The sequence below is a fragment of the Hyaena hyaena genome, unplaced genomic scaffold, assembly GCF_003009895.1.
Source record: "Hyaena hyaena isolate Hyena2069 unplaced genomic scaffold, ASM300989v1 scaffold_345, whole genome shotgun sequence".
NCBI classification, from domain to species: domain Eukaryota; kingdom Metazoa; phylum Chordata; class Mammalia; order Carnivora; family Hyaenidae; genus Hyaena; species Hyaena hyaena.
The window spans coordinates 1,115,209-1,125,879 of record NW_024080976.1 but is presented as its reverse complement, the minus strand read 5'-3'; positions in this window follow the sequence as shown (position 1 = coordinate 1,125,879).

Here is a 10,671-nt window from a genome sequence, read left to right as displayed (position 1 = left end):
GGTCTCTCAGCGGTTCGGCCGGGCTACTAACACGTTTCAGAGGAGGCCGAGGTTGAAAAAAGCCCAGAGCCCCTGGCGTCGAGAGGGAGACTGAGTATTAAGTCTGTTCGGGCAGAAGGGGCTGAGGAGGGGCGGTTGTGAAATCCCGCCCCTGTCCCAGTGAGGTGTGTATGTGTGATTGTGAATGTGTGTGATACCGTGTGTGCTGATGAGGATTGGCTACTTATACTACTGTGAGTCCCCCGTGGTATGACTTTTAATGTGTTACTATGTGTAACACTGTGTATGGATGTCGGTTACCTGTGACTTTGTGTCCCCGTAGTGAGTATGCGGTTGTGACCGTGTGACCTTGTATTCCACTTTTTGTACAGGTGTAGAGAGAGCTTTGTGAATGAGCTCCCGGGGCTATTATGTCTGTGGAGCACTGTGTGGGGAGAGTAGGGAAGGTGTTTGTGACTGAAGATGTTACTTTGTGTCTAGTGGTGGTTATGAGACTGTATGGATTTGGGGAGATTGTGTTAGTGACTGTGCACACATGGTCATATGTGGTAGCACAGGATGGCTGTGAGCCTAACAATAAAGACCTTGACTCTTCCATCTGACCCCTAAGATTGATTTGTAAGCTCTGATGTGGAGGAGCAACTGGAGCCAGTTGACCTTGTCATCTAGACCCCCCAGAATTGTCTGTTGTCTCCTTCCCGATCTTGATTCTTCTCCGGGAGAGCTCTCCGTTCCAGTAGCAAATAATGGTGGTGTTTAAGGTGCCTTGGTATTTTCTCTTTATTTCTGAAATGCTTTATTTTTTCAGGACGTGATTTTTTTTTCTTTCTTGGCAAATGCCTAGAAACCATCAAGTAACCAACCTCAACCTACTGTTTCTCTTAGAAAATATCTTCCTTGCACTCTCACTTTTTAAAAAATTAATATAGCAAATGGGACATTTTATATTGAATGTTGAGGATATTGGTTTTACTTATATACACATATAAACATGTAGATTCATATACGTGCATATACATACATATTTTCATTTAAGTGATACTGTAACTTTCCTCATAATTGAAAATTCTTTGAGAACATATTGTTAAGTTTTTATTTTAAAAACCCGGGGGTGCTTGTCAGGACAAGCGCACTCCTTAATTCCCTGTTTCATGCATCATCCCACCCACCTCCCCTCTGATAACCATCAGTTTGTTCTGTGTAGTTAATAGTCTGTTTCTTGCTTTGTGTTTTTCCCCCTTTGCTTGTTTGTTTTGTTTCTTAAATTCCCTGTATTAGTAAAATCATATGGTATTTGTTTTTCTCAGACTCAGGTATTTTGCTTAGCATAATACTCTCTAGCTCCATCCATGTCCTTGGAAATGGCAAGATTTCATTCTTTTAGTGGCTGAAAATATTCCATTGTGTATATATACTACTACTACTGCTTCTTTTTTTTCTCTCCTCTTCTTCCTCTCCCTTCTTCTGCTTCCTCCCCCTCCCGTACCCCCTTCTTCTTCCTCCTCTTCCTTTTCTTCTTCTTCTGAGAGAGAAAGAGAAGAAGAAGGGTAGAGGGAGAGAGAGGGAATCCTAAGTGCTCCATGCTCAGTATGGAGCCAACACAGGACTGGATCCCATGACCCTGGGATTATGACCTGAGCCGGAAACCAAGAGTTGGACTCTCTACCGACCAACCCACCCCGGAGTCTTACCATGTCTTCTTTATCCATTCACAATCAGTGGACACGTGGGCTGCTTTTATATCTTGGCTATTGTAAATAATGCCATAAACATAGGAGTGCGTGTATCTCTTTGAATTCGTGTTTTTGTATTCTTTGGGTAAATACCCAGTAGTGGAATTATTGAATCATATGGTTATTTCTATTTCTGATTTGAGGAACTTCCATACCTTTTCTACAGTGGTTGCACCAGTTTTCATTCCCACCAACAGAGCACGAGGGTTCCTTTTTCTCCACATCTTCGCCAACACTTGTTTCTTGTGTTGTTGATTTTAGCCATTCTGACAGATGTGAGGTGATACCTCATTGCAGTTTTGATTTGCATTTCCCTGATGATAAGTGGTGATGAGCATCCTTCTATGTGTCTCTTGGTCATCTGTATGTTGTCCTTGGAGAAATGTCTGTTCAGGTGTTCTGCCCATTTTTAAATTTTATTATTTGTTTTTTGGATGTTGAGTTTTATAAGTTCTTTATAGATTTTGCAGACTAACATTTATCAGATATGCCATTTGCAAATATCTTCTCCCATTCCATAGGCTGCCTTTAGTTTTGTTGATTGTTTCCTTTGCTATGCAGGTTTTTCTTTTTGATGTAGTCCCAATAGTTTGTTTTTGCTTTTGTTCCCCTTACCACAGGGAACTTATCTAGAAAAGAATTGCTACAGCAAATGTCAGAGAAATTACTACCTGTACTCTTTCCTAGGATTTTTTGGTTTCAGGTCTCACATTTAGATCTTTAATCCATTTTGAATTTATTTTTGTGTATGCTGTATGAAAGTGGTCCACTTTCATTCTTTCGCACGTTGCTGTCCAGTTTTCCCACCACCATTTGCTGAAGAGACTGTCTTTTTCCCATTGGATATTCTTTCCTGCTTTGTCAAAGATTAATTGACCGTTCAGTTGTAGGTTCATTTCTGGATTTTCTATTTTGTTCTATTGATTTATGTGTTTGTTTTAATGCCAGTACCATACTGTTTTGATTACTACAGCTTTGTAATAGAATTTGATGTAAAGAATTATGGTGCCTCCAGCTTCACCCTTCTTTATTAAGATTGCTATGGATATTCAGGGTCTTTTGTGGTTCCATACAGATTTTAGAATTGTTTGTTCTAGTTCTGTAAAAAACTGTTGGTATTTTTTAAATGTTTATTTATTTATTTTGAGAGAGCATTAGAGAGTGAGGGAGGGGCAGAGAGAGAAGGAGAGAGAGAATCCCAAGCAGACTCTGCTGCCAGCACAGAGCCTGATTCAAGACTTGAATTCACAAACTGAGATTGTGACCTGAGCCAAAATCAAGAGTTGAATGCTTAACTGACTGAGCCACCCAGGCACCCTTGGTGAGAGTTTTTTTTATCATGAATGGATGTTGTAGTTTGTCAAGTGCTTTTTTGCATCTATTGAAATGGTCATAGGGTTCTTTTTATTTTTTAAAGTTTATTTTTGAGAGAGAACTTGTGAGCTGGGTGGGGGCTTGCGGGGAAGAAGTGGGCAGAGGATCCAAAGCAGGCTTGGCGTTGACAGCAGCGAGCCCCTTGTGGGCCTCAAATTTTCGAAATGCAAGATCATGACCTGATTGGACGCTCAATCAGCTGAGCCACTCAGTACCCTGAAATGGTCATATGGTTCTTATCCTTTCTCTTATTGATGTGATCTGTCATGTTGATTGATTTGCAAATATGTAACCACACTTGCAACCCAGGAATAAATCTTACTTCATTATGGTGAATGATTTTTAAATGTATTATTGGATTCTGTTTGCTAGTATCTTGTTGAGAATTTTTCCATCTATAGTCATAAGAGATAATGGCCTGTAGTTCTCTTTGTTGTGTCTTTATCTGCTTTTGGTATGAGGGTAATGATGACCTCATGGAATGAATTTGGAAGTTTTCCTGCCTTTTCTGATTTTTGGAATAGTTTGAGAAAAATAGGCATAGGTAGAATTCACCTGTGAAGTTAATTCCTGGACTTTTGTTTGTTTTGAAGTTTTTTGATTACTGATTAAATTTCATTGCTGATAATTGGCCTATTCAAATTTTCGTCCTGCTTCAGTTTTGGTAGGTTATATGTTTCTAGGAATTTTTCCATTACTTCTAGGTTGTCCAATTTGTTGGCATATATTTTTTCATAATATTCTCTTGTATTTTTGTGCTCTTTGTTGTATTTCTCTCACATTTGTGATTATTTATTTAGGGTCCTTTCTCTTGTTTTCTTGATAAGTCTGGGTAAAGGGTTATCAGTTTTATTGATATTTCAAAGAACTAGCTGCTGGTTTCATTGATCTTTTCTACTGTTTAAGTTTCTATATTATTTATTTCTGCTCTTTATTATTTCCTTCCTTCTGCTGACTTTAGTTTTTGTTTATTGTTCTTTTTCTAACTCCTTTAATTGTAAGGTTAGGTTGAGATTTTTCTTGCTTGTTGAGATAGGCCTGTATTGCTATAAACTTCTCTTAGAACTCTTAGAACTTGTTTTGCTGCATCCCAAAAATTTTGAACTATTTTCATTTTCATTTGTTTTCATGTACTTTTTAAGTTTCTTATTTTATTTCCTGATTAACCCATTCATTATTTAGTAGTATGTTATTTATCCTCCATGTACTTGTGGTCTTTCCAGATTTTTTTCTTGTGGTTGACTTCTAGTTTCATAGTGTTGTAGTTAGAAAAGATGCATGGTATGACTTCAGTCTTTTGGAATTTGTTGAGGTTTGTTTTTTGGCCTAATATGTGATGTATTCTGGAGAATGTTCCATCTGCACTTGAAAAGACTGTGTATTGTGATTTTAGGATGGAATGTTCTGAATATATCTATCTGGCCCAGTGTATGATTCAAAGTCCTCATTGGCTTTCTGTTTGGATGATCTCTCCGTTGATGTGAGTGGCATGTAAACGTTCCCTACCATTATTGCATTAGTGTAGATTTGTTACCTTTTATTTGTTATTAGCTTCTTTGTGTTTGGGTGTTCTCATGTTGGGTCTGTAAATATTTATAACTGTTATATCTTCTTGTTGCATCGATCCCCTTTATTGTTATATAGTGTCCTTCGTTGTCTCTTGTCTCTGTTTCAGATCTCTTGTGTCTGATCTAAATATTGCTATTTCAGCTTTCTTTGACATCCATTTGCATGATAAATGTTTCTTCATTCCCTCACTTCCAAACTGCAGATATCTTTAGGTCTAAAATTAGTCTCTTGCAGGCAGCATATAGAGGGCGCTTGTTGGGGCACCTGGGTCGCTCAGTTTGTTGAGTGTCCGATTTTGGCTCAGATCACGATCTCACAGTCTGTGGGTTCGAGCCCCATGTCGGGCTCTGTGCTGACAGCTCAGAGCCTGGAGCCTGCTTCAGATTCTGTGTCTCCCTCTCTCTCTGCCCCTCACTCACTTGCTCTCTGCCTCTGTCTCTCAAAATAAAATAAAAGACATTAAAAAAGAAGAGGGGGCTTGTTTTTTAATCTCTTCTGTCACCCTATGTCTTTTGATTGGAATGTTTACTCTATTTACATTCAAAGTAACTATTGATATGTATTTATTACCTCTTTATTACTTGTTTTGTAGTTGTTTCTAAAGATTTTCTCTGATTCTTTCTTGTCTTTCACGGTTTGCTGATTTACCTTAGTGATATATTTGTATTTCTCTTTTTCTTTGCATATCTATTAGTAGTTTTTGGTTTCTGGTTTCCATTAGGTATGTACATAACATTTTCTGTATATAGCAGTCTATATTAAGTTCATGGTCATTTCAGTTTGAACCTATTCTTTACTCCTGTCCTCCCCATGTTAGGTATATGGTGTCATATTTCACATCCTTTTTTTCTGTATGTGTGAGGTTCTTGACTTATTTTTTACAGAAATATTCATTTTTACTGCCGTTTTGTTTCCTACCTTCATACTGTCATTTTTAGTCAGTGTGAAGGTAGGAAACAAAGAGTTTCTTTGCACTCAACGAGTCCCCTTTAATATTTCTTGCAGAGCTTGTTTAGTGATCATGAATTCTTTTATTTTTTGTTTGTCTGGGAAACTCTCTTCTTCTATTCTGAATGATAGGCTTGATGGATAGAGTATTCATTTAGCGCTTTGAATATATCATGCCACTGCTTTCTGGCTTTGCAAGTTTCTGCTGAAAACTCCACTGATAGCCTATGATCCTTTGCATGTAGCTGTTTTCTTTTGTCTTGCTACTTTTTTCTACCACTGTATTTTGCCAGTATGATTGTAATATGCCTTGGTGTGGATCTGCTTTTCTTGATTTTGTTGGGGGTTCTCTGTGCATCCTGGACCTGGATATCTGTCTCCTTCCCCAGATTAGGGAAGTTTTCAGTCATTGTTTCTTCAAGTAAATTTTCTGCTCTCTTTTTCTCTCTTCTGGGATTCCTGTAATTGGAATGTTATTACTCCTGATGGAGTCACTGTGTCCACTAAGTGTATTCTTGGTTTGCATAATTCTTTTTTCCCTCTTTTGTTCAGCTTGATTACTTTTCATTACTCTGTTTTCTAGGTCATTAATTTGTTCCTCTGCTTCCGACAGCCTGTTTTTCATTCCATTAAAAATGTTACTCATTTTATGGGGCGCCTGGGTGGCTTAGTCGGTTAAGCGTCCGACTTTCGCTTAGGTCATGATCTCGCGGTTCGTGGGTTCGGGCCCCGTGTCAGGCTCTGTACTGACTGCCAGCTCGGAGCCTGGAGCCTGTTTCAGTCTGTGACTCCCTCTCTCTCTGACCCTCCCCTACTCACGCTGTCTCTCTCTCTCCTAGAAATAAATAAAACATTAAAAAAAAAAAAGGATGTTACTCATTTTGTTTATTGAGCTCTTTATCTCTGCTATGTTATTCCTTATACCTGGGTTGTTTCACTGATGTCATATACTCTTTTGTCAATTCCAGTGAGAATCCTTATGTTCATTGCTCTAAATTCTTCTGCAAGCATGGTACTTATATCTGTTTTGTTTAGAACTCCGGCTTGTGGCCTTGTTGGTTCTGTGGCCTTGTCATATTCTTTCATTTGGGGCAAATTCCTCTGTCTTCTCATTTTGTCTAAGTCTCTGTGCCTGTTTCTCTGTGTTTGGAAGGTCAGCTATATCTTCTGTTCTTGACTGCAATGGCATTATGAAGAAGACATCTGTAGTGCCCTCCAGTGTAGTGTCCCCTGTTTCCCAGGGCTGGTGCTTCTTAGGAGTATCTCCATCATGCTTCATGGGCTCTGCTGTGGTGTCCTAGCCACTATATCCTTCGGGGTGCAGGGCTTGGTTCTAAGCAACTTAGGTCAGTTTGCTGTTTTTGTGCTGTGTGTTTGTGTGCTCTTTGCCTTGACTTTTCTTCAAGAGCAGCCCCAATGTCCTCCAAGCTGTCCCAGAGCCAAGCACACTGACCTTTAAAACTCCAGACTTTAAGCCCTGCTTGTTACAAGAACTTTTGCTTTCCAAGCTGTTTTCCCCACAGTCTCCCCTGTGTGCTAGTCTGTCTCTTGCCGTTCTCAGCAACCATGGCTTCCTCCCCACTGCAGCTACCAGCATCTGTTTCTCTCTCAAGCTGCATCTCTGTGTATTCCTACTGTAAGGCTGAGATAACAGGGTGGTGAACCAAAGACGCTCGAAAACGAAAACGAGACAAAGGAGTCAAGGGAATGGGCAGAGGGGTAGAGGCAAGCTGTGGAAGTCACACCCTGAGACTGGGGAGAGGGGTATATATAGGACTGTAGTTCCTGGTCGCCCACAAGGGCAGGTTTCCTTATTTGGTCTCGCTTTTCCTGGGTTGGGTTTCGTTTCTGCTGAGGTGACGTGTCTTCTGAGAAACCAGTGGCGGGAAAGTCCTGAGGCGGTCATAAGATGGAGTCCAATCCGCCATTTTGGTGTCTTTTTCCAGACCGTCAGACCCGCCATCTTTTTTTTTTTTTTTTTTTACAAATAGTTTATTGTCAAATTGGTTTCCATATAACACCCAGTGCTCATCCCCACAAGTGCTCTCCTCCATGCCCATCTCCCCCCTCCCCCCCACCACATCCATAAGTACTCAGTTTGTTCTCAGCATTCAAGAGTCTCTCATGGTTTGCCTCTCTCCCTTTCCCCCACCATTTCCCCCCTTCTTCTCCTCCATGGTCCTCAGTTGAGGTCCTCCTAATCCTCCCATATGTGCAAACATATGGTATTTGTCCTTCTCTGCCTGACTTATTTCGCTCAGCATAGCACCCTCAAGGTCCATCCATGTTGCTACACGTGGCCAGATTTCATTGTTTCTCATTGCCATGTAGTATTCCATGGTATAGATAAACCACATCTTCTTGATCCATTCGTCAGTTGATGGACACTTAGCCTCTTTCCTTGTTTTAGCTATTGTGGAGAGTGCTGCTATGAACATTGGGGTACATGTGCCCCTATGCATCAGCACTCCTGTATCCCTTGGGTAAATTCCTAGCAGTGCTATTGCTGGGTCATAGGGGAGTTCTATTGTTATTTTCCTGAGGAACCTCCACACTGTTTTCCAGAGGGGCTGTACCAGTTTACATTCCCACCAACAGTGTAGGAGGGTGCCCGTTTCTCCACATCCTCGCCAGCATCTAGAGTTCTCTGATTTGCTCATTTTAGCCACTCTGACTGGCGTGAGGTAGTGTCTCAGTGTGGTTTTGATTTGTATTTCCCTGATGAGGAGGGATGCTGAGCATCGTTTCATGTGTCTGTTGGCCATCTGGATGTCCTCTTTGGAGAAGTCAGACCCGCCATCTTGGTGTCCATTCCCAAACCCACCAGACCCGTCACCTACCTTTTTCAGTGTGGCCTGTTCTCTACCTTTAGTTGTGGAGTTTGTTCTGCCAATCTTGAGATTGATTTCTGGGGTTTTTAGGATGATTTGATAGTTATCTAGTTGTATTCTTGCAACAAGGCAACCCGAGGATCCTCCCACTCCTTGTCCCATGTGTGATTGACCCAGTATTCATTCTTTCCTTCATTGGAATAAAAATCCTGATTTTGTTTGAAGGAGCACTGTGCCCAGCTTAAATAAATAAAAATGGGGTGAGGACCCTAAGTAACATCATTTTGAGATTAAGGCCTCCATTAAGGGCAACCTCAGTCTGCACGTAGCCCCAGTTCCAGGGAAAGCTTCAGGTTGCTTAAGGCTAAAGCCACCCTTGGACCGCCCTCAGATCAGCCAATCAAAAGAAGTTAAAAACATTCCTGTGGTCTGAGTCAGGGACTGAGGACTATAGATAGTTACTTTGTACAAACTAGCCAATCACTCACCACTTGCCTAAACCCCACGTGGGCCCTTTGAACTCACCTCATAATTGGTCATTTTCAAAGGATTCTCAAAGGTCATGATTGGGTCCCACCAAAAGTAACAAACACCTCACAGATACTGAATGGTCAAAACTTTTACCATGGGTGCTGTACAATTATGATTGGTGCTTATGTGATGATGCTATACATACAACGTGTGCACTGTAACACCCCCATCCCTTACCCCATAAAAACCCTGCTCGCTATTGTTCAGGGCTTCACCCTGCTGCCGCTGCGCCGGTTGACCGGTGAGCCCCAGCTTGAGCTTGTAATAAGGACCCTATGTACTTGCATCGCTGTTGGCTCCTTGGAGATCTCAGGGGACTCGTGATTTGGGCATAACAGGGGGAAGAAATAACTCCTATAGGTTCTAGCTTTCCTTAAAGATGTAAACAGAGGGGCGCCTGGGTGGCTCAGTCAGTTAAGCATCCGACTTTCGCTCAGGTCATGATCTCGTGGTTCGTGGGTTCGAGCCCCGCGTCGGGCTCTGTGCTGACTGCCAGCTCAGAGCCTGGAGCCTGTTTCAGTCTGTGACTCCCTCTCTCCCTGACCCTCCCCTGCTCACACTGTCTGTCTCTCTCCTAGAAATAAATAAAAACATTTAAAAAAATTAAAAAAAAGATGCAAACAGAAATTTTTATTTATTTATTTTTAATTTATATATTTATTTTGAGGGATGGGAGGGGCAGAGAGAGAGAGGGAGAGAGAATCCCAAGGAGGCTCCGTACTGACAGCACAGATTCGAATTCACGTGGGGCTTGAATTCAGTAACTGTGAGATCATGCGTAACCTCAGACTCAGACACTTAACCACCTGAGCCACCCAGATGCCCCTAAAAAGAAGTTTTCAGATTGGGCTTCTTAGTTCTTTTAAGTAGGTAGGTCATGGGGGCAGGCAAGATCAGTGAGCATATACTGTTTGGCCCGCTTTTCCCTTCCTCTCTGGAATGTGGGTATGGTGGTATGTAAGGAGCAGCCATTTTATAACCATGTGTTTAGTTCAGAATGGTAAGGCATGAGAACATACAATATTATATTGCCAACCTGAAATTAAAGATCCAAAATGAGAGGCAAATGAATGCTTATTTGAAATTGAAGAATTATGGTTCGGGGAACACAGAGTCTGGCAGTAACCAGGAAGAGTGTCCCATCTGTGAGGTGAAAGCAAGGGGTTTTTACATGACTTAGATAAATGGAAAAAAAAAAAAGGTTAATTGGAACTAACGGGTTGAGCCAATGTGGGTTACACATTGGCCAACTGTTCTCTCGGTGTTAATAAATGAAATTGTTCCTGCGGCACCTGGATGGCTTATTTGGCTGGGCATCTGATTCTTGATTTTGGCTCAGGTCATGATTTCGTGATTTCGTGGTCCTACATTGGGCTCTGTGCTGGCTGACTGGAGCCTGCTTGGGATTCTCTCTCCCTCTTTGCCCCTCTCCCTGCTCGTGCTCTCTCTGTCTCTCTCAAAATAAATAAACTTAAAAAAAATAAATGAAATTGTTCCTCCTATGCATTAGTTAACTATCCTGTCTTCAGAAAGTCCACAGCCAGCACTTTTATTGATCAGGATGTCCATTGTCCTGTTGACTTTATAGATAATTACTTGCAAAAGAGTTGCCATTTCTGGGCCAGATCAAGGGTCTTTTTGCCCATTTCAAGATTATTAGATCATTAGCCATTTGTTTTATAAAG